The sequence below is a fragment of the Pleurodeles waltl genome, chromosome 9, assembly GCF_031143425.1.
Source record: "Pleurodeles waltl isolate 20211129_DDA chromosome 9, aPleWal1.hap1.20221129, whole genome shotgun sequence".
NCBI lineage: Eukaryota > Metazoa > Chordata > Amphibia > Caudata > Salamandridae > Pleurodeles > Pleurodeles waltl.
The window spans coordinates 633,926,768-633,951,907 of NC_090448.1; the positions used below are offsets into that span (position 1 = coordinate 633,926,768).

At 45.0% G+C, this 25,140-nt stretch overlaps 1 protein-coding gene across 1 annotated transcript in view; it reads left to right on the top strand.

Annotated features, from left to right (window-relative positions):
• Positions 1–25,140, top strand: part of DACT3 (dishevelled binding antagonist of beta catenin 3) — a 281,140-nt gene that overhangs the window by 100,121 nt on the left and 155,879 nt on the right. The gene's annotated exons all lie outside the window — the stretch shown is intronic.

Sequence of the window (25,140 nt, forward strand, 5' to 3'; positions counted from 1 at the left end):
TTGATCCAAAGCAACCGTGTACGACTTGTCTGTAGTCTTTGTAAATGTTAGCACACTACAAAGGCTAGACCTACGCTACACTGCCTATCTGTTTCTTCCTATATGCAGTATTAGGAATTATGCCTTTGTCATAAAGTCCCAATGGGCTTGGTGCTCATGCCAGCATAGACTGTGCAAAAAGACACGGGTCCTCACATGACGAGCTCTCCTAAAAACCTTCTGTTGATACTTCATTTTAACCCAGATTGGTGGCAGATTCTTTGCGGTGTTAGCAGCTAAGATGTGAATCCTAAAGGTCTTCAGGACATTCTTGATTTTATGTTAATTTTTTTTTGGGGGGGGGGGGAATAAAAACATACCTCATACCTGATTGGCGGATAGCTTAGGCCTTCCCTCTTGGACTGGCATTTAGCTTGCATCTGAAATCATTTTTTCTTCTTTATGAATTCTTGCACCCAGTGCCAAAATGCGTTTTGGCGAATGGTAGACTTAACAAACACATTCATTCATCATAGAATGAGACCTACTGATCACCAAGTGGCCACTTAATCCTAGGGAATTATATTGATCAAACCACTACTTTAAACACAGACCCCCAGCTCTCCTATGCCAAAATTGAGAAGCACAAGTCCAAATAATTTGAGGTGAAAATAAGACCAGCACAGACCAGACAAGTACACAGCAGTTAAAATGGCACAGATAACCATATCTAGCAACTCTCCAACCTTTTTGCTCAGATTACCTGACGTCAACCAAGATTTCTAAAACCTCTGCAGATTTGTCAGATACCTACAGATTTAGACAATTATCTGAAAATTCCCATAGATTTTAAATTTCTGTGTAAATTTACATGCAGGGACAACGCTTAAACCAACACCTCAAAGGAAGGATGAATGACTGGGCGAAGGATGCAAAGCCACAGTGACTGCTATTAAAATAGACAAGCAACACTGCTGGTACTGATTGAAGAACGTATTCATTGTAACAGCAGTTTGGCTGAGTTGCCCGCTAGACTGAGCAGCAGTGGACACCTGTGTAGTAAGCCAGTGCATAGAAACTGCTCAACTGAGGTCACACAGTCATTCAAGGACTCGCAAGCCCTATGACTGAATTAACAGGTGTACGAACATTCGGAGAGTGGCCCGCACAAAGATGTGAAAGGGTGCAGCTACTTTGTGACCAGGACACAGAAGGATTGCAGAGTGCATAGGGGAGGGAAATCTGTGAGGGAAACAGAGACCATGGCTTCAGGAGAGGTGTACCTGGGTTAGTCGGGTATACTACTTATTTCAGTTAACTTGTTACCCACACATTCAGTAATGTTGAAAAAAGTAATATGCGTACTGTTTGAATGGTGATTCCCAGTATTTTTTGCATTTAGTCTAAGAAGCATACTCGGACGGTATTTCTGCAAATTTGACCTTTTTCTGTGACTTTACCTCTTTTTCCTGCAGAAATTTGAAGACCTTTTCCAGATTGTCGAATGTTTTTTTTCTGCAGCTTTTTACTGCCTGCTCCCATGTCCATAATGCTGGTTTGTCTCAGCAGATCTGTGTTCTCTTGCTCTTCCGGACACTGTAGCTGAGTGCTTGCCTAAGTACATTGTGATTCTCCCCTGGACACCATGTGGTTGTTGTCATGACTCATAATTGAGTGATAGATGCTCTCAAGCTGTTACTTGTTTGACTCGTGAAACAAAACTGATTTTCTTCCTTTCCTCAAAGCTTGGCGTGGCTTCCCTTGGCCAGCCACCATCTGCCCTGTGACTTCCCTCACCGTAGCATCCCTGGAGATAGGAGTGTGCAACCTGCTCCGTGTTTTGGTCCCTCGCTTCCCTTTACAGCTGCCACATCCACCCCACCGCCTGAGCTTCTGTGCAGCAGAGCAGTGTGATTGGACGACGACTGTCTTGGCTTGGCTTCCCTTGGGACAGCCTGTGTGTTTGGCTGAAGCTCTTGCTGCTCTCTGATCTCAAACAAAGGAAAGGAATAAAACAGTTGTGGTGTTTGGTTCACTCCGGGGCCTTTTTTCCGTGTCAGTCAGTCTGCGTGCTGGCAGCGTGCGCGTCATTCAAAAACGGTTTCCTTCCACCAACTATCATGGCCGCCAGTCGCAGATTCCCTCATCTTGTAGACAAAGCTCTGCAAATGGTATGTGTGGAAAGAGTCTTTTCGTTCGAAGTATGGATTCCTACGTATGCTAAGTACATTACCCTGAACGCAGATGGGGTATTACTGTATTTGTGCGGTTTTTGGAAAGCAGAGCACAGTTTATTTTTGTGTTGGTTCAGAAGGGGCGCAAATATTTCTTTCCCTACACCCGAGTTTGGTAATTTTGTCACTCTGGGCGGCATGAGGTGGCAGAAGCCTGCAGGCTCCTGAGTTAAGAGTACCCGTGGAAAGGGTAATGACAGCACCCATACTTTCTTAGCTCAGTCCCAACATCTTGAGTGCTCCTGGGCTGATGTTCATTCCTTCTGAATTCGCAGATTGTGCTCATCTATCATATTGTTGTCGTTTCTAGCTAGGTAACGCTAAGGAAGGTGAACTGCTTACTTCCCAGTTCAGTCCTTTTTACGTGGTATTTTCTTGAGCATATTCAAAAACTATCTAGGTGGGTTCACACCTAACTCTTGCAAGGGTTAAAAAGCTGCTTGTGCGCTGGGCTAGGGAGATCATGAATAGAACAATTTAATGGCGAGAGAAAGGTGTTTTTATTATTTATGTTTTTAAGATTGCAGCTGTGACCGGGCAGTAACAGCAGTGTACTCTGAAATTCAATAAAATATCATTGATATAATGAAAACGAAGACCATAGAGTTCAGGAAGTAAGGATTTGAAATCCACAATTCAAATAAAAATGAAGGGAAAGCGGCAGTGAAAAGAAGAATATAAAAACATAACAAGGCAAATGTCTGTGTTTTCTCACTGGGCTAGTGAATGAAATACATTATTTGTACGCCTTTTGTAAGAAAGAAGTGGTGCCCCGGGGGTTGGTTTATCACAGTAAACGCTTTCACGTTCGAGTGTTGCTGGATTATTTTGTCTATTGGATGCTGGGGATCCTTCTGGGTGGATCTTCGAAGCCTGGGGCTTTTGCCTGATAGGAGTGCATGGAAGTTGAAGATTGTGCAGCCAAGTTTGAACATAATTTGGCTTCTTAAAAGCCGGCACAGGACTGGGGTTATGTGATAAAATGTACATTTGCCTGCAGTTATCCGTGCCACAAAATGAAGAATAACCTTAAGAGAAACACGGCTAGATAAAAACAGTAGGGCCACTTGCATATTTCCAATATGCATATTTTTAAAAGTTGTATAATAAATAATTGATCACAAATTATTTAACAGTAACTAAATTGATTCTACAAGCTGATCCGTTAATACTTATAACGTTCTAAACACTCCTCCCAAATTAGATTAAATAATTCCGATTGACATCTGAGTTTGAAGTAAACTTTTTCATTCCACTTGTGCTCACTTAGCTATGCCCTGAATCCACATGTTGTGGCTTTATTGGGATGCCGCTTAACGCTTAAACACTGGTAACAGTTTTGCCATCTCTTACCTCCATAGGATAGTGTGTTATGTCACAAATCACTAGATCTGCAGCCTGCTTTGAAGCTAAAAATACCATCTCGAGATCTTTGTAGTTAGTCTTCACCTCTCGTTCAAAGGTCTAAGAAACCAAGAACGAGAGGTCGGCCAACTTGACATTGGCACCCACCTGGTAGAACTTTCAACCCCTTTTATTGCTGCCATTCACAAACCATTTGACAAAGCAATTAAAACCAAGTTATGACTTGATTACCTTTTCATGCTGTGAAGGGCAAGGGAATACAGCCAAAAATCAATTAAAATAAAAACAAATGTCTTCAGAGTGCACTAGTGATAACCATAGATCTCAGGAAACCTTTGAGCCCTCTAAAATCAGTCGATCAGGTACAGAAATAACAAGCTGCTATTTCTAAAATAAAACAAAAGAGCTACATTTTACACAAATTTGAAGGAAACTGGCATGAAGCACAACATTCTTGCAGAATTGAGACACTATGGGGGTTATTACAACTTTGGAGGAGGTGTTAATCCGTCCCTAAAGTGACGGATATACCACCAGCCGTATTACGAGTCCATTATATCCTATGGAACTCGTAATACGGCTGGTGGTATATCCGTCACTTTACCGTCACTTTTGGGACGGATTAACACCTCCTCCAAAGTTGTAATAACACCCTATGTGCTTGATCTCTTTGTCCATTTTAAAACTCTTTAGTTTAGACCACTGCACTCGATAGGGAGCACATCTCGCTCTTTGCAAGGAACCTATAATCCATTTTCTCTCCATGTTTAAGTTTGCTTTATTAATGTTAAGGCATTTTGCGCACTGCAGTTATTTCTTCAGGATGATAAATGAGGTAAGCAGAAGTTACTTTTGAGGCTAAATATTTTTGAATGTAAATAAACCACTACTCATGGTTTCCCAGTCAGTACTCTGGACTGCATCAATTTCCACATCTTCTTTTTATGGGCAAGACACACTCTACTGTCCCTGCAGTACAGGGACACCATTTCCATTTGGGGACCCCTGCGTCACAGCCTCTCCAAGACACCAAACACCTGGTTGAAAATGGTAGCACCACTATTTTTAACATACTTACAACCTCTTAAGTTCTTAGGCAGAGGCAGCGTGGAAAACAAAATGAACTCTGGCAAAAAATTACTAACTAGCAAAACGCTGCAGTAAGCCTTGCCTGTAGTGGGGGCACTGGGCCTTTCATGATAAAGGTATAGTGGCCCATCCAGTTCTAAAAGCAGCCTTCAAGTTCAGTAGTCCTGTAAATCTTAAGAATGGGGAGTCCAGCCTGCTTTTAGGAAGAGAATCCACTGCTTCAGATTCCGGTGCTCAAATTTTCACACAATATCTAGTTGCACTGAAGACGCTCCCCACTAGACATGAAGAAAAGTTTTTTCCACGTGCCTTTTGACCATAGTGGATTTAGTGTTTAATAATTATTTAAAAATCGCCCCCCCTAGTTTAAAACCAGAGGATTAACATCTGTTCCCTGTTTACAGTATACACTAGGTCTCCTTGGTTGTTAAAATGGTTCCCTTTCATTTAGCAATATTAAAAAGAATATTCCATTAGTTGTCTTTGAACATTCTGGGCCCGTGCTATGAAGGTGCTGGTACAACTGTTGATTGGCCATTTGAACAGTCCATATCTGGGCCTTCCTCAATGTGTCATCAAAAAGACTACTACTGCAATCCTCTGCTACTTACAGGTCAGTGACCTTGTGTCTCCAGCGGCATGGTCAAAACACTGGCTTTTCTTGCCAAAAGTTATCTTTAAGGCCCTCTGCATAGTTCCTCAAGCTCAGCATAGGTGGATACAACTGTCATGTTAAACAGATTGTCTTAGTAGGAGGCATTTGGCTCTCTACTCTCAACCTCTGTGAAACATTGAACGCGTCTAGGATCAGTAAAATAGGTTGGGCGTCAGTGCCTTTGCTGTTCTGGCATCCCAACCACAGAACTCTTATTGTGAACATGGAGGAAAGTGAGGCATAACTTGAATTACTGCACACCATGAAAATTATTTTAACTTCCTGGTGATTTGATCTGAAGTGTGTTGCTGGGTTTGTAACCCAACTGTACAAGCTCTAGTGTTGAGAAGTTACCCTGCTTGGGATTTGGGATTTGAGATTAGTAACATCCTAAGTGGGAGGGTGAACATACTTCGAATGAGCCCCAGCGCAAGGATATTGGAGGAGGGAGACTGGTTCATGGGGACTCCTCCAACATATCACCATTCATAAACAGAGAGCTCAAGGGGTGGCACGGTGAGTCGGTTATCTGCAGGTAACTCATTCGTATTTCTGTCCTGGCAAAGCCAACTCAGCCTTCCGAAGCTGGAAAATGGAGTACCATGAAATTGGGTGATGGGAACACTTGTTTACAGGACTCAAAACCAGCTGACGTTGGGTATGAAGCACTGTGTCGAAAGTTAACATTACTAATACATGGAGGCTGTAATATATATATATATATATATATATATATATATATATATATATATATATATATATATATATGAAAAACCTTCAATGTTCTCATTACAGTCAGTTGTGGCATCATTAATCGCCTGTAACAAGGAAATTAGGTAGCTGACCTACGGCTTCTAGTAATTGTACTTGAGTAGTGACGTCACACTGCCAGAGCCGTTACAGTGTGAAGGGCACAGGGCAGAACTGCAACTGCTGTTTCAACAACAATGTGGAGAGCTAGCTTTTCAGCTCTGCTGGACTGCGTTTTTCCTGAAAATGAAATCATGAGCAAACAGGAGGCATTTATGGCAATGTATTTAATTATTTCAGTGCTGGAGTACAAAGCATGAGTGCCCTAATGTATTTAAATATTTGCCGACATTCTGAACGAAAACGGCATAATAATATTTTTACTTCAAGAATTTGTAGCTCTCTAGATTGCCCGTTTATTCTACATATCAGCAACTACATTAGCTCTTTCATAGAATATAAAAGAGCAAGAGACCAAGAATTTAGGGTTCTGTGGGGGAAGAGTAATAGTGCGGCCATGTATTAGAAGGAATAAAGTACTCTCTGTCAGCCATACACTAAAATGATATTGGAAGTCATCTTGTAGTTGCATGATCTTATAAAGAAACCTATAGGGCCATGGAACACCTTTGTGACTACAAATACTTTATAATGTATGGCAAAGGGCACATTATCCCATATATTAGCATGATGGTTGGAAAAGGGGGATTTTGACGCACAAATAAATATCACAGTAACTTGGGATAAGGCACTGATCATGGAAGATAGTACACGGGAACATGGAATTCGTTACAGCTGTGGCAGAACAACTGTAACTTTGGGGCAGAAATAATCTGACTCTGGGACAGGGACTCTCCTTCATTGGGACAAGGAATGCACTTAAACTGGCACAGGGAACACACTGGCAGTGGGAATATATATTGACATTGGGACAGGGAACATACTGGGAGGGGGAATACACTAACTGTAGGACAGGGAGCAAAGTGCATTGGGCAAATATGTTGATATGGGACGGGGACTTTGTGCACAGGAACAGGCAGATGTACAGAATGCAGACTGCAAAAGGAGCCAAGGAAAACACCCTCACTTCCTGTCACTTCAAGGAGAGAGGGAAGATGCCCTCACTCGTGTCACTTTAAGGGGACAGGGAAAACACCGACCCTGAAGAAATGCATACTTGGATAGAGGGGTACATAAACTCAACCACCACTATCACATGAGTATTCTGAAAGAATTAAGCAGATTGTGGGGCTGATTCTAACCTTGGCGGACGGCGGAGGCCGTCCGCCAAGGTTCCGCCGTCAGAACAGCGCACCGCGGTCGAAAGACCGCAGCGGTGATTCAGAGATTTGCCCTGGGCTGGCGGGCGGCTGCCAAAAGGCCGCCCGCCAGCCCAGGGCAAATCAACCTTCCCACTAGGATGCCGGCTCAGAATTGAGCCGGCGGAGTGGGAAGGTGCGACGGGTGCAGTTGCACCCGTCGCGTATTTCAGTGTCTGCTAGGCAGACACTGAAATACTTTGTGGGGCCCTCTTACGGGGGCCCCTGCCGTGCCCATGCCAGTGGCATGGGCACGGCAGGGGCCCCCAGGGGCCCCGCGGCACCCCCTACCGCCATCCTGTTCCTGGCGGGCGAACCGCCAGGAACAGGATGGCGGTAGGGGGTGTCAGAATCCCCCATGGCGGCGCAGCAAGCTGCGCCGCCATGGGGGATTCTAAGGGCAGCGGTAAACCGGCGGGAGACCGCCGGTTTGCCTCTTCTGACCGCGGCCGAACCGCCGCGGTCAGAATGCCCTGCGGGGCACCGCCGGCCTGTCGGCGGTGCTCCCGCCGACCCTGGCCCCGGCGGTCTTAGACCGCCGGGGTCAGAATGACCCCCTGTGTGTTTTAGACTTGGCGTCCTTGGCGTGGTCTCCCCTAACTTTTTGACTCTGCTTCCTAGGTTGTTGATGTGTGCTGGACTCTGTTTTTGCTGTTTTGATACTGTGGGTACTTTACCACTGCTAACCAGTGCTAAAGTGCAAGTGAAAGTCAAGTACTCCTATGTAAAATGTATGTGTAATTGGCTTATTCGTGATTGGCATATTTGATTTACTAGGGATTTACTAGTAAGTCCCTAGTAAAGTGCACTATAGGTGTTTTGGGCCAGTACATCAAATGGTACCAGTGGACCTGCAGCACTAGTTGTGCCACCCTGTAGGAAAGTACCATCTTGCCTGGCATGTTACCCCCATATTTCACTGTATATATGTTGTTTTAGTTGTATGTGTCACTGGAACCCTGCCAGCCAGGGCCCCAGTGCTCATAAGTGTGCCCTGTATGTGTTACCTGTGTTATGACTAACTGTCTCACTGAGGCTCTGCTATCCAGAACCTCAGTGGTTATGCTCTCTCATTTCTTTCCAAATTGTCACCAACAGGCTAGTGACCAATTTTACCAATTTACATTGGCATACTGGAACACCCTTATAATTCCCTAGTATATGGTACTGAGGTACCCAGGGTATTGGGGTTCCAGGAGATCCCTATGGGCTGCAGCATTTCTTTTGCCACCCATAAGGAGCTCTGACAATTCTTACACAGGCCTGCCACTGCAGCCTGAGTGAAATAACGTCCACGTTATTTCACAGCCATTTACCACTGCACTTAAGTAACTTATAAGTCACCTATATGTCTAACCTTTACCTGGTAAAGGTTGGGTGCTAAGTTACTTAGTGTGTGGGCACCCTGGCACTAGCCAAGGTGCTCCCACATTGTTCAGGGCAAATTCCCCGGACTTTGTGAGTGCGGGGACACCATTAAACGCGTGCACTACACATAGGTCACTACCTATGTGTAGCTTCACAATGGTAACTCCGAACATGGCCATGTAACATGTCTAAGATCATGGAATTACCCCCCCCCCAATGCCATCCTGGTATTGGGGAGACAATCCCATGATTCCCCGGGTCTCTAGCACAGACCCGGGTACTGCCAAGCTGCCTTTTCTGGGGATTCACTGCAGCTGCTGCTGCTGCCAACCCCTCAGACAGGTTTCTGCCCTCCTGGGGTCCAGCCAGGCTTGGCCCGGGAAGGCAGAACAAAGGACTTCCTCAGAGAGAGGGTGTTACACCCTCTCCCTTTGGAAAAAGGTGTTAAGGCAGGGGATGAGTAGCCTCCCCCAGCCTCTGGAAATGCTTTTATGGGCACAGATGGTGCCCATTTCTGCATAAGCCAGTCTACACCGGTTCAGGGACCCGCCAGCCCTGCTCTGGCGCGAAACTGGACAAAGGAAAGGGGAGTGACCACTCCCCTGACCTGCACCTCCCCTGGGAGGTGCCCAGAGCTCCTCCAGTGTGCTCCAGACCTCTGCCATCTTGGAAACAGAGGTGCTGCTGGCACACTGGACTGCTCTGAGTGGCCAGGGCCAGCAGGTGACGTCAGAGACTCCTTCTGATAGGCTCCTTCAGGTGTTGCTAGCCTATCCTCTCTCCTAGGTAGCCAAACCTCCTTTTCTGGCTATTTAGGGTCTCTGCTTTGGGGAATTCTTTAGATAACGAATGCAGGAGCTCATCAGAGTTCCTCTGCATCTCTCTCTTCACCTTCTGCCAAGGAATCAACTGCTGACCGCGCTGGAAGCCTGCAAAACTGCAACAAAGTAGCAAAGACGACTACTGCGACCTTTTAACGCTGGTCCTGCCGCCTTCTCGACTGTTTTCCTGGTGGTGCATGCTGTGGGGGTAGTCTGCCTCCTCTCTGCACTAGAAGCTCCGAAGAAATCTCCCGTGGGTCGACGGAATCTTCCCCCTGCAACCGTAGGCACCAAAGAACTGCATCACCGGTCCTCTGGGTCTCCTCTCAGCACGACGAGCGAGGTCCCTTGAACTCAGCAACTCTGTCCAAGTGACTCACACAGTCCAGTGACTCTTCAGTCCAAGTTTGGTGGAGGTAAGTCCTTGCCTCCCCACGCTAGACTGCATTGCTGGGAACCGCGTTATTTGCAGCTGCTCCGGCTCCTGTGCACGCTTCCAGGATTTCCTTTGTGCACAGCCAAGCCTGGGTCCCCGGCACTCTAACCTGCAGTGCACGACCTCCTGAGTTGTCCTCCGGCGTCGTGGGACCTTCCTTTGTGACTTCGGGTGAGCTCCGGTTCACTCCACTTCGTAGTGCCTGTTCCGGCACTTCTGCGGGTGCTGCCTGCTTCTGAGAGGGCTCCTTGTCTTGCTGGGCGCCCCCTCTGTCTCCTCACGCAATTGGCGACATCCTGGTCCCTCCTGGGCCACAGCAGCATCCAAAAACCCTAACCGCGACCCTTGCAGCTAGCAAGGCTTGTTTGCGGTCTTTCTGCACGAAACACCTCTTCACGACGTGGGACATCCATCCTCCAAAGGGGAAGTTTCTAGCCCTTGTCGTTCTTGCAGAATCCACAGCTTCTACCATCCGGTGGCAGCTTCTTTGCACCCACAGCTGGCATTTCCTGGGCATCTGCCCACTCCCGATTTGATCGTGACTTTTGGACTTGGTCCCCTTGTTCCACAGGTACTCTTGTCTGGAAATCCATCGTTGTTGCATTGCTGGTGTTGGTCTTTCTTGCAGAATTCACCTATCACGACTTCTGTGCTCTCTGGGGAACTTAGGTGCACTTTGCACCCACTTTTCAGGGTCTTGGGGTGGGCTATTTTTCTAACCCTCACTGTTTTCTTACAGTCCCAGCGACCCTCTACAAGGTCACATAGGTGTGGGGTCCATTCGTGGTTCGCATTCCACTTCTAGAGTATATGGTTTGTGTTGCCCCATCCCTATGTGCTCCCATTGCATTCTATTGTGACTATACATTGTTTGCACTGTTTTCTATTGCTATTACTGCATATTTTGGTATTGTGTACATATATCTTGTGTATATTTGCTATCCTCATACTGAGGGTACTCACTGAGATACTTTGGCATATTGTCATAAAAATAAAGTACCTTTATTTTTAGTATATCTGTGTATTGTGTTTTCTTATGATATTGTGCATATGACACTAGTGGTACTGTAGGAGCTTCACTCGTCTCCTAGTTCAGCCTAAGCTGCTCTGCTAAGCTACCATTTTCTATCAGCCTAAGCTGCTAGACACCTCTCTACACTAATAAGGGATACCTGGACCTGGTGCAAGGTGTAAGTACCCCTTGGTACTCGCTACAAGCCAGGCCAGCCTCCTACACACCCACATTAGTAGCCCTATAAACATGGCTCAGACCTGCCACTGCAGTGCCTGTGTTTGCAGTTTTAAACTGCCAATTCGACTTGTCAAGTGTACCCACCTGCCAGATCTAAACCTTCCGTTTTCATGCATGCAAGGCACCTCTAATGTAGGCCCTAGGTAGCCCCATGTGCAGGGTGCATTGTATGTTAAAGGTGGTACATGTACTGATGTGTGTTTCATGTCTTAACTGTGAAATACTGCTAAATTCAGACTTCACTGTTTCAAGGCCTATCTCTTTCATAGGCTAACATGGGGACTGACTTTAAATATTATTAAAGATTAGATTCCATTTGAGAGCAGACAGAAATGGAGTTTGGGGTCTCTGAACTCACAATTTAAAAATGCATTTTAGTGAAGTTGTTTTTTAGATTGATAGTTTGAAAATGCCACTTTTAGAAAGTAGGCATTTTCTTGCTTATACCTTTCTGTGACTCTGCCTGTTTGTGGATTTCCTGTCTGCGTCAGTTTGACAGTTGGACTGTTTCTGAATCCCCTCTAGACAGTGAGACAAAGGGAGTTGGGTGTAGCCTGCATATCCTGATGAGCTATCTGTGCTAGAGTGGAGGGAGGAGTGGTCACATACACTTGAATGGGCTATGCCTGTCCTCCCACAATGCAGTCTCCAACCACCTGGTGTGTTTCAGGATCCTGTGAACAACGGAGCGTTTCCTTTGAAGTAGGTCTACTTCAAAGGCAGAAGGGGCAGAAGTATTGGACCCAAAACCCCTGAAAATTAGATCACTTCTTGAACCGAAGGAACTTCTGCCAAGGAGAAGGGCTGAAGAGCTGAGAAGTGCTGCGCCTGCCTGTGACTCTGCTTTGCTGGGCTGTCCTGCAGATGCTGCTTCTGTCTGTGAAATGGGACAAAGACTGGACTTTGTTGTGCATTCCTGCTTGTGAAGAATCTCCAAGGGCTTGAATTGAGCTTGCCTCCTGTTTTTAAGTCTTGGGGTCATCAAAGACTTTGTCTGCTAACATCTGGACTCTCTGCTCTGCTGAGACTCCTGCCCTGCCAAGTGGTGTCCTATCCAGTCCCTGGGCCCTTGAAAAGTGAAGTTGGCAGAAAAGAGCTGAAAATCCACGCCCAACGATGTGCAGGGAAATTTTCAACGCACCATCTGCAACTCGCTGATAAACAATGCGCCGCTGGCTTTACAGCCAAAATAGACGCTCCACATGCATAGCGGCTGGGAGACCGATGCATTGCAGCTGGAGAAACGATGCACAACACCCGCTTCACCTGTTGATAATGACGCAAACCCCGTGCAGCGTGGTTTTCTAACACAGTGTGACAGGATTTTCCATTCATCGTCCCTGGGTGTCAAAGTCAACCCAACTCTGCGTGGATCCGAGGTGCCTGTCCGGAAATCAATACATCGCTCTCTTGCACAGGAGAAAAATTACGCATCGACGACCTGACCGGAGAAGAAACGACACACAGCCTCCCTTGCGAGGAAGGAATCGATGCATCGCTGCCTTTTCCGACACACGGTTGCCAGTGCGGCTTTATTTTTTACGCAAACCAGTTACTTTGTGCAAAATCACCGTTTCCATTGTTTTTTTATGGAGTAAGACTCTTATTCTTTTAAAAATTCATAGCTTGGTTTGTGTTTGTTGGGTTTTTGTCTTTTTAGTGTTGTTTGATTTAGGTAAATATTGCCTATGTTTCTAAACTGGTGTAGTGTCCATTTTGTAGTGTTTCAATATATTACTGTGTTTGTTGGTACAAATACTTTATACATTACTTCTGAGATAAGCCTGACAGCTTGTGCCAAGCTACCAAAGGGGTACGCAGGGGTTATCTGAGGGTGTTTCTCCATTACCTTGACCTGAGTGAGCGTCCTTACTTGGACAGGGGGTAATATGACTGCCAACCGAAGACCCCATTTCTAACATTGGTGATCAGCGGTGAGGATTGTACTTGTATTCTACTTGACATACAGTGATTAAGTGTACACTACTGTTTTTCAGTGCAGACCATTACGTGACCACATACGACATGTTTTTACTTTTTCCCTTTTTGGACTTTTTCCTGCTTCCATATTTTTGGTGATCTTTTTATTGATTCTTGAAATTTTCATTGGGAACTCTTTTTCTGTCTTTGAGCTTTGCACTTTTTGGCTTACCACCATGTCTCAATCTGGAGATGCACCAGCAGGAGCTGCTTTTGAATTAGGGAAACTTGAAAGTTACACAGATGCTCAGTTGAAACAGTTCTGTAAGGATCTTGCCTGTCCCATTAAGAGCTCCACCAGGAAGGGGGAGCTACAAAAGGCACTGAGGGCCTGGGAGACAGTCAAGGAGACTGGGGGGGGGGGGGGGGGCTCACAGAGGAGGAGGAGGAGGATAAGGAGGATAAGGAGGTGCAGAGTATACACCATTGTGTAGTGGGTGGACCTGTTATGCCTAGGGAGGGTCTCCAGGCCAGGTAGCAGTGTGTCATCCAAGGGTCTGACTCCTGAAGAGTAGCAGGTCAGACAGGCAAAGAGGGCTCACCAGTTGGAGTTAGAGAAGTTTAGGATGGCAATACAAGAGAGAAGAAGATTCTACTGGCTCATGAGCTTAGTTTGAGGGAACTAGATCAGAGAAGCCAGTCTAGTAGAGATGGTGGCAGCAGTACCACAGTGCTGCCTGAGAGGAAGGTCCACATTCCTAAAGACTTAGTGAAGGATTGCAAGAGCCTAGATGACATTTACCTATGGTTTAAGTGATATGAGTCTGCTCTCCACGTGAATCTGGTCCCTGAAGCACGTTGGGGGGAGGCGGGTCTGTGGAAGCATTTTGAGGTAGAGGGGAGGGATACTCTGACATCCTTAGGGGATCCGCAAGGGCTCACTTACTCTGGCATGAAGGACTCTCTACTCACAAAGTATGGTCTCACCCCTGAGCAGAACAAGGACAAGTTTAAGTCCTACAAAAAGAAGGAATCCCAAACATGGATGGAATGTGTTGACTCTTTTTGCAGGTCAGTGGATGGTTGGGTGAAGGGCAGTAAGGTAACAATTTTTGAGGGGCTGTACAATTTGATTGCTTGTGAGCATTTGTATAGTCTTTGTTTTCCAGAGCTGCGCCAGCACCTGATTGACAGCAAGCTGACTGATCGCAGAAAGCTTGCCCAGGAAGCGGACCATTGGGGGAACACCAGGATCCAGAAGAGGTATGGGGGAGACCACACCAAGGTTGGGAAGGGTCCCTCTCAGAAGAAATGGGGAGGTATTCGTAAACAAGGGGAGTTCTCTAAAGGGCCCCAGCCTAGTTCCCAGGGTAAGGATTCCCAGCCCTCCAGTCAGAAGAAACCATGGTTCTCCAAAGGGAAACCTCTGGAGGGGGGTCCCCACAAGTGCTTTGCATGTGACCAGGTGGGTCATGTGAGGGGGGACCCCAAATATCCAAGGGTACACCGGCACCCACTGGTGCTCAGTCACAGGGTTTGGCCAGTGTAGCGCTTGGCGAGGAGTTGGTTCCAAGTGGGTGGGAGCCAGCTGAGATGACCCTTGTCTCACTAGGGGACAGTGAGATGGTCCAGAGAACCCTAGTGCCTGAGAACACTAAGAAGTACAGGAAGTGGGTGACCATTAATGGACAGAGGGCTCTGAGAGACACAGGAACCAGTGTGACTACTGTGATGAGACACCTGGTGTCTGAAGAGCAAATAGATCCCTGTGTACTTCACCAAGTAGTTGCAATGGACAACTGGGAGCACCTGTGCAGAGTGGCACAGGTTCCCTTTGAATGGGGGGGGAGGTTCTCAGGTTCCTTGAAAGTAGCTGTGAACCAAACCATGCCTGTAGATTGTTTGCTTGGCAAAGACCTGGAGGATTCCCCTTGGAAGGAGGTGGCAAAACGGTCTCACTTGAAGATGATGGGCCTGCCTGTGGGGGAATGCGTAGCCACCTGGCCAATGGCAGCCCACCAGGGTGGTCAGTAGCCTCTGGAGCCTTAAACAGTGGCCCAGAGGTCCGCCGGTAGGAGGAAGGGCAAGGGGCACTGGAAACCGGTCCCAGAAGTTCCCACGGTCGGGGAGGAGACTAAACCCGAGGGTGACACCCCAGAGCCTAGAGGGGAATATGTGGCTGAGCTGGGGGAGGTCCCTGAGCTCACAGTGGCAGCAGGAAGGGGGATACTAGGGAGGCATTCTGTGAGGCACAGAGAGTATGTCCTACTCTGGAGGGTTTGCGGCAGCAGGCTGAAGACCAGGCGGTTGGCAAGGAGCCAGGATCTCACCTGATCTATTGGGAGGATGGCCTCTTGTGAAGTGAGCCTAAGGTTGCTGAGCCTGGGTCAGCCCGTGTGCTGGTGGTACCCTAGTGCTTCAGAGCCTTCCTACTGGGTCTGGCTCATGATGCGCCTTTAGCTGGACAACTGGGGTGAGACAAGACCTTTGACAGGCTTGTCACCCACTTCCATTGCCCTCAGATGCACATAGTAGGTCTTGCCAAACTTGTCAGGCAAGTAGCAAGAGTGGGGGGAAATGCATGGCTCCCCTCCAACCTTTACCAGTGGTTAGTACCCCCTTTGAAAGGGTTGGTATTGACATTGTGGGGCCTCTGGATTCCAAGACAGCCTTGGGCAACAGGTTTATCCTGGTCTTGGCGGACCATGCCATGAGTGTGTAAACCTAAGCAGGTATTTAAGCGGGGAGCAGCACACAAAAGAGCAAGCATACTCCTGGACTCTCAAAGAGTGTTTAAAGAAAAAGAAAAAAGTAGTTCCCTGTATGTGAGCAGTGGAAGGGATACAAGTCTGCCAATCAAAAGGATGGTAATGAAGCTATGCTCCTGGGCTGGCGCAAACACCGGAAGAGAAAGGCAAGCCAATAAATAAGAAACAAGCCAAAGAAAGTGACAAAGCTAATCAATGGTAAGCACTGGACGTTTTTAGTATGAATAACAAGACATCTACCTGAAACCCAGAGCTGCCTTAGGGCAGACCTAAAGGCAGAGACGAAAAGACAAAGGAGGGAGCACACAACATACTACAGCTGCAGGTGAAGGCAAACGCACCCCACTGACTTTAATAGCACGGGTAAAATGTGTCATGAATTACTACTATTTCTTTTGTACTCGGCACGTCAACTGCAGTGTTAACTGAAAATGTCTGGATATTTCGTTTATCTAAAATGTTTTAATATAAATGAATGAACGATAGACAAAGGCGCGGTAAGATGACGAATATGAGATGGCAAAAGAGGATCATCAAAATTGAGAATTCAAAGAGAGGAATGGAGATCTAAAGAACGAGGAAAAATAGGATGAATTAAGAGAAATGACGGTGGGGGAAGGACCAAAGGGGGTGATGCAGTGGAGATAGGAATGGAGGGCTCGACTGGGAGACTGTCAAGGAGACAAATGGATGTTTAGGGTCTGATGCAGCGAAAGGAACACATGGGAACAAAGAAGGCAACATAGAAGAATAGAGCCGAACAATAGGGGTGCGGAGAAGAAAACATTGTGAGGGCAAAAGAGAGGGTGGGGTTCACCGGCAGAGGGGGGGCATCTCCCAGAAACAAAGGAATGGGGCTAGCGTGAGTGAGGTAGAGTAGGAAATAGGTAGGGGAGACACATAGATGTACACATTGATGGGTCTGGCAGGGAAATAGCACGGAGAGAAGAGAGGCTGTCTGAGGAATGGGGAAGAGTAGAGGAAATAGGTGAAAATGAACTGAGAGGGAGCGCGCATTGGTAAAGGCAATAGATGTAGCTTTGGTACACTTCATAGTACACCCAGGGGCACATACTAGTGATATACACAAATATGCACATACGTACACAGATCAACACACACGTCCGTACACCTGCAGCTCAACGCTCTACAGACATCCGTGTACACATATCACCTGACCTACATAGACCTGGAACACAAATCAAGTGAAGTACCCATATCATCAAATACTTATGCACACAGGCCAACAGACACACCTATGATGATACACAAATGTTGTACTCGGACCACCATATTTATGCACACCCATATGCACCAACTGCCAGACAAGCGGTTAGCCGTGAACAGATAAAGTAATATACATTCAAATACACAGACACAAAGAAGCATCAAAGACCCTCTCATCAGTCTCCCACAGCACACAGAGAGTACAGAGGAAGGAATCATAGTCCGACAGCTGCACGGACGGATAGACGATTGTATACTTAACTGGTGCTGGGGAAGTTCTGCCTACATGTTTACTTAATATTTAGCCCCTCTCTGGAGGTTATCGCTCTTGGCGCAGTGGCATAACAAAGGCCGCCGCAGCGCGGGAGGCCCCGAGCTCCATGGCCTCCCTCAACACAGTGTTCTGTGCTCGGGAGGCAGGCCCCTGACTCGGTTCATGGGGCGGGGGGCTCCTCAAGATACTTTGCAGGGGGTGCTCTCAAGTTTCGTTTCGCCGCTGTCTTGGTGTTGAGAAAATCTATAATAGTAGAGTCACCGCTACATTTTCATTCATTACCTGTGTCAAAGTCTGTCTTATATTTTGCAGTTATAGTTCGCAGATTCTTCCATGTACACTGAAGAACATGCTTCAAGTCAAGAGTTTTTCTTTTACAAATCATTATAAAGACTGTGAGTTCAAGTGTGTCAGTTGACTGCTACAAAAAAGGCAACTCCCAGAATTCGTGTATTTTTTCAGAAGTAGGTACACGATTTGGGGATATACTGAGAGATCTGACAACCCTTGTTGAACACTATACTTTTCTAGCATAAATTGAACAGTTAACCTACATTTGGGACCCGAACATAATTTGTGCAAAAATACTGCATCGCCGAAATTAATAATTCTGGCAGGTATCGCTAAATCCGCCTATTCCAAGTTAATCCGCACCGAACGGGAAATAACCACGTGTATCTTTCCTCTTCTGGTGAAATTCTGCATGCTATTTCTTTTTCCGTGATATTAGCGCCCTTATTTACTTCCTGCCCTGTGTAGTTGGTAAGTGGGAGTGTGGCTAGTTTGAGTGGTAGGTGGGTGGCAGTGGGCAGGGTAGGCTGTAGCTTGCCAGAGGGGAGCATTTACACATGCTCCCCACAGGGATGTCAAGTGGAGGCCCGGGATGTGGCTGACTTGCACTAGCAGCCCAGAGTGGCTTCCCACCCGGGGAAACTCCTGCGTTCAACTTGTAATCGACGTCTCAGTCTTTACACACATGTAGACAATCTAAATAAATTGTAGGTGCCTTCCCTGAAATTGGTTCCTATTTGATTGCACTTTGTAGTAAACCTGATACATACAATGGGAATTCTTATTTTTTCGTGAGTTTTTCATGATTTTGAATCTTGGTTACCATGGTTACCTTTAATGACCATTTATATCGCTTTACGCAATAGTTTTTTTTCATGGGCCATTCAAGTGCTGATTTTGAAAGGTCTGACTTGTTAGTTCAGATGATGCACTACTGCTGAAAGTCAAACAAAAACGGGCAGTGTTGTAACCAATGTCTACTAAGCTGCGTTTCTTTAGTTGTGACAGGATTCCTCTCTACCAGGGCCACCAGTGAAAACGGCAGCCACCACGCGAAGCACGCGGGCACGTCTCTAATCTGTCGTCATAACGCTTGAATCTCTCTCTCCCACTTGACGATCTGCAATGATAGCAGATGCACGTACCACACCTCGAGTCCCTTATTCTTACTTCTCCAGTATACTTTGGCATATGAACAGTGCTTAATTTGTTAATAAAAACGTGCCGGCGCCCAAAGCTTCCCTCTGAAACACGCAGGTGCTGTAATTAATTATATGCACGAGCACAGAATACTAGGGCAGCGTAACCTTAAACCCATCTCGGAACTGTTTATCCATTTACAGCCACTCCTTGTCCCTTCAGCTCACTCTTGCAGCTTTCTGCTTTCTCCATTTCTGAGGCTTTCCTGTCCTTTTCTTCCTCCGTCTTTCCCATACCTGTCTTTTGCGCGCAGTAAATGCGTGATGCTGAAAAATAACGGCCCCCAAAAATACGTGCTCAAATTAATCACTGCATATGAATGATGTAAATGGCCCTCATAAAACCTGACCAATGCAAGCATTGGCAAAGTCAGTAGGCCTGGTATTCACTGCCTGCCGTTTAGCTTTGTCATTGTTTGAGTGCAATGGTTTTTGAAAAACATTTTTATTGGGGAAACTGGTAGGCTTTAGTCAGTCTAACAAAACACACCCTTCCTCCTCTCCTATCCAGCTGGTCCCCAAACCCTCCCAGTTGCTTCTACTTGTTTTGTCTATTGTTACACATCACCAGCCTCCGGATACTGGTGAGAGTATGTGATACTGGATAAAATGAATAAAAAAGATATGAACCATAGAAACCCATTGGCTAATGCATGCATGTGGTATTTCTAAAGCACAAACCTATCCAAAGGGCAAAAGAGTGCTTTACAGTGCCCAAGACAAGCATAAAGTAAAAAAGTAATAGGAACTGTAACAGCTTTGGCGATTATTAATGAATTGTGGTGCTTGACACAGAAACAGGATGTTAAAATGGTGGTGCCTGCAGGGGCAGCTTCTTCGTTATGGCCAAGGACCGTCACCCCCCTGGCTGAGCCAACAGCCAAAAAATAAAGCAATAGTTCACTAACATTTTATTTTTCTGCTGGTGGCTCAGCCAGCAGTGCAGGGAGGGGCAGGGCTGGGCCAAGGGGGAGAGGAGGGTGTTAGGAATGGAGTGCACCTAAGTGCGCATCTCCAGCCTGGCTGTGTTTAACAGCCGGACCGGATAAACTGCACAGACCCCAGGGCTGTGTCTGAGCAGCAGTCCGAGCTGTTCAGACCAATCCTGGCACTGCTTTTATGTTAGCTTTAGCATGTAAGCTGCACCAGGATTGCCGGGGAGCCTGTGCTTGTGTCCCAGTGAATGCTGGGACACCACAGTGAGGGAACAGGAGCGAGACAGCAGGAGACTCTGGAAGAGTGCGGTGCAAAGTAAGTGTATTTTTTATATATTTCTTTTATTATTTTCTCCCTCCGTCCTCATCCCACACCCCACCCCCACCCCCACCCATCACCTTGAGATTTGTGGCGGCTGCCGCTGGGTGCATATGGAGAAAAAGGGTGAAAGAAAATCGGAGCAGGTAAAGGAGAACAGCAGGAAAAAGAGACAGTGTGACAGAGGTTTCATGAAACAGAGCAGAGACGAGGATAGAGAAGGAGAGACGGACTAAAAGAGCAAATAGAGGAACAGAGAGGAGAAAATGGGAAGGAGAAAGGGAGTGGATAGTGGGCATGAGAGGAATGTGGTGGTGGAGAGGGTATTAGAAAAAAACATATACTGGGGAAAAAAGGGAAAAGTGAGAAGAAGCGTGGAAACAATTGGAAAACAACTGGTGACTAAGGAGTAGAGGGTGAAAAAAGGCTGTAAGAGGATCAGCAAAGGAAGAGGGAGAGTGGGCAGTCAAAGAATAATTGAGATAAAGGTTGCAAGGGTGGATGAGGAAAGAGAGTGTCTTGGATGGTGAGATTTGCAAAAAGAGTTGAGAGAGTGGAACAGAGGGAAGGCTGAGATGATGAGACGGGCACAGAGATGAAAAAGACTCTGGGCCTGAATACGACCTTGGCGGATGGGATACTCCGTCACAAACGTGACGGATATACCGCCCGACGTTTTACAAGTTCCATAGGATATAATGAAACTTGTAATACGGCGGATGGGATATCTGTCACATTTGTGACGGAGTATCCCATGCGCCAAGGTCGTATTCAGGCCCACAGTGTGAGTGAGGAGAGTAGAGAGCACAAAATAGGACAGAAAGGTGGTTGTTGTAAGTGTGAGGCGGGACAGGCTTTGCTCAGGGAAAGGTTACTGAAGAAGGGGAGGGGAAAAAGGTAATGCTTGACAAATGTATTGTTTCTCTCTGTTTATTTACTAGATTTTGCCAAATTAGGCTGTGCAAAAATTGCTAATTTTATTAAAAGAGGGATCGAGGAAAGATTAACCGGAGGGTACCTCAGTTGATGTGATAACAATAAAGGCATCAAAGAAGAGGAAGCCACACACAATTCTCCTGATCCCGGTGCTGGAAGGATTAAAAAAAAATACAGAAAAACGTTTCTTAACAAATTCTCACCAACATTGTTCTGTGTGGCATGCTTCATCATCAGGTCCTGTCCCGGAATACTGAAAAATACAGAGGAGGCTCAACCCCTTTTTTTAAGGGGGGGTGGGAGCATTATTTTGTCTTGAGGTATTACAATATTGGAACCAAGGCAACTAAAGTTTAAAATGGCTCTGTGTGTCACCTTCTAATTTTTGAACACTTTTATTCTGTGGACACCTAAGGGCAGGATAAAAACACAGCGGGACAAAGTTTCCTCCAACCAGTCCGTAACAATACAGGCTACTCCTTACTTGGTCTGTGTCAAAATGTGATGCTGTCATCACCTTGTGTGCTTCTTTTTGTGACTCTGTGTTTGGGAAGGTACATATCCTTGGACATTTTTGGGGTGTTATTGCTCACTTGGGAGGCAAGTGGGAGGGAGAAGGAGCAGGAGAAAAGTGGTTTGGAACTTAGGGGTGAACAGTGACATGTTGGGACATAGGTAACAAAGATGTGCAGAGTCTGTTGCCTGCTGAATGCCCTTCTCGTTGGTGCGATTCTGGTGTTGACACCCTTGGAGGAGCCTAGAAGATGGCCCTGTGACTTCTAATCTACCAGTCTTGAGAGGCCTTTCATCACAACAATCCCTGGTGGCAGCTGTGGAGCAGCAGATCACCGATCCACTTGCCTACACTTAAACCACTTGCAATTTTAATGTTTTTAGCCTAAAAGCAGCAGTATGTGTCTGTATAAGCAGGACCACACATTAAGTGACACATGAAAGCTGCTATGCTGATATACAGTTTTTACAGTAGGCATCTGTGTAATACATAGGTTTTGTTTAGTTGAGAATTGTTATTTAGGTAACCGATGACAGGTACATTTAATATTTTTGAGGGCTATTGGGGGTGACATGTCTGAAAATCTTAGGGCCTGATTTAGATCTCGGCGGATGGTTACTCTGTCACAATGGTGACTGGTGTCCCATCTGCCAAATTACATATTTTATAGGAAATAATGAGATTTATGTTTCGGCGGACAGGATATCAGTCACCGTTGTGACGGAATAACCCATCTACCTGAATCTAAATCAAGCGATTAGCTTTAATGGCAATCTGTGCTGATCATGTAGCTGTGATCCAGATAACAACCCTGAGTCTGGTTTTGAAAAATAAAAGTTTGTTTGAACTTGAGGGATAAGAAGCAGGGGGCACATGTATTCTTTCCAGCCAAAAACCCCAGGGTTGATTATGCGTCATAGCACTAGTGGAATCTTTTAGGTTGTCATTGGGGGTTCCCTAGCTCCTGGTTTCATGAGTCAACTGCTGTGGTGAAAGGTGAGCCCTATTATTTTAGTATTTTAAATTGCACAGTTGCACAGATCCATATAAGCTCCGTATTCCTAATGAAGACCAACTGAATCAAATGGCCGGCAGCAGTTTAGCATCCATAAATATACCTGGTGATTTCCAGTGGCTTTACACACATATCTATCTATCTATCTATCTATCTATCTATCTATCTATCTATCTATCTATCTATCTATCTATCTAAATATAGATATACATATATTCGCTGAAAAAAAAAAAAAACAAAGGCTACAGCGACGTTATAGTTAGTTAATAGAATTTTTTCAAAACATAGAAATTCACTTAAAAAAACAAAAGTTAATGGGACGTTGTAGTTAGGCTGGTATCTTAAACGTACAAAACCTTAGAAATTTAGGTGGTATAGTTAGTTATCCCAAGTAACTATAACTCGTGCCTTAAGGTAATTATTACTCATGCCATGCACAGTTTTTTCCTCAAACTTTTACTGCAAATATTACTTTGATATTATCAATGTTATCAAAGATATCATGAGTGCTGTAAAAGGTGGGGTAATTAGTAGTGCATGATGAGGGTGCAAGTTATAGTTACATTAGAGCACCAGTAATAGTTACTTGAAATAACTATAACTATAACAGCTGGGGGGGGTCCATGCACCCCCACTTATTAACTATATTTTCTGGGCTTTAATAAGCCCTAAGAGGGAGTGGCAGTGCACCTCCCCTCCTTTAGGCTGGGGGTTAGGATATACATACCCTGGCCACTTTTTTTTAATTTTTTTTTTTTACATATTTTCTTTGCCAACACTTCAACAAAAAGTGTTATTGCCCAGACACTCATATCTCAGCAGAAGATCCCTCTTGATCCACGGCCCTAGATATAAACATTTATTTTCCCTTTAATATCTGGAAAATTACAGAATGGTTTTACACCAAATTTTAAAAAATGTGTGATATGGGGACCAAAGGCTACCTTTTTGCCAAATGTGTTTAATTCCGTCCAGCAGTTCGGCCGGCAGGTGTATCTAAAGAGTCTATGGGAATTAACATGGGAAACACATTTTTTTATTTTTTTTTACCGCCCCCTTTTTTTCTCAGTCTCTGCTTGATGGATCATCCTGAAACTTTCCATGCACAACAAAACCCTAGAGGGCACTTTTTTGGAAGTTTTGTGAAGATTCGTCAAAAGGTGCCAATACCTTTTCTATTAAAACTAGGTCCTAACTATAATTACCTACTGGTGGTCGCCAGTAGATTATTCAAATGTGTGTGCATGTATGTATGTATATATATATATATATATATATATATATATATATATATATATATATATATATATGTGTGTGTGTTTCAAAGAGATGAAAAGATTCACTGCACTCCAGAAGCTCTGAAATTGCAGGATTTATTAATAGGATACAGCAACTACCAACTTGTTTCAACTCAGTCTTGCTCACGGTTAGTAAGTCCTTCCACTCTTTCTCTTAAATACTAAAATCCCATCTTGCCTACAATGAAGCATTCTGGGTATCGCAGTCCACACAAACGTAGTAAGCAACTTTAAAATGAAATAGAGTGAAAATGTATTTAAAAGAACATATGATGGAAGTGTTATGGGTGCTTAGCTTATAACGCCATATATTCTTAATAATAATCCTATTTTTATTCTGATTATACCATTGTGCTAGGCAGTTTATGATATTACACAATGAATCAGTCTTGTTAAATAAACCCTTTCTATGTCTCTATATTTTGATTCTCAGACTATAGACAGGGGACAGAAGCTATGAACTCACCAAATAACCAATGGAGTGTAACAATTTATACAGATATATTCAATCTCAAATTACATTTCAAAATCTTTTCTATTGATATGTTTTTTTCTTTCTCTCTCAAATTCAGGGCTAAGTGCCTAATAAACATATATATAACATTCTTTATGCCTATGTATCTCATAATTCAATACTCTTATCATTATGCAATTATACTTAATCATTAATACACTCTATGGGGACTTAATCATTTGATTGATCATTTTCACATATTGCATAACAAGACTGATGATATTTTTATTACCACTGATAGTAATACCATATCTACACTGCTGCCCATTTGTTCATTTTCTTTGGAACCTCTGTTAATTACAAATGAACAAAAAGTTATTCGTCCATATTCAATCCATACGGTATCTTTGTTCGAAGTCAAATAATATATTTGCTCTCCAATTATCGCAATTTTAGGGTCTCCACCTCTTTCATCTTTATGTACCTGAGCTAGACCAACAAATCTAATGCTCTTCCAAACACTATTGTGATGTTTGTTATGTCTCGCAATAGCATTACTATGATCTTTGTGTTGAATTGCTCGTACATGTTCTAGTATTCTCTTTTTAAAGGAACAAATTGTACTGCCTATGTACTGTAAGCCACATTCACATTCAGTCAGATATATGACATATTGGCTGTTACATGTTATTCTTTGTGAAATACATATCTCCCTTCCTTTA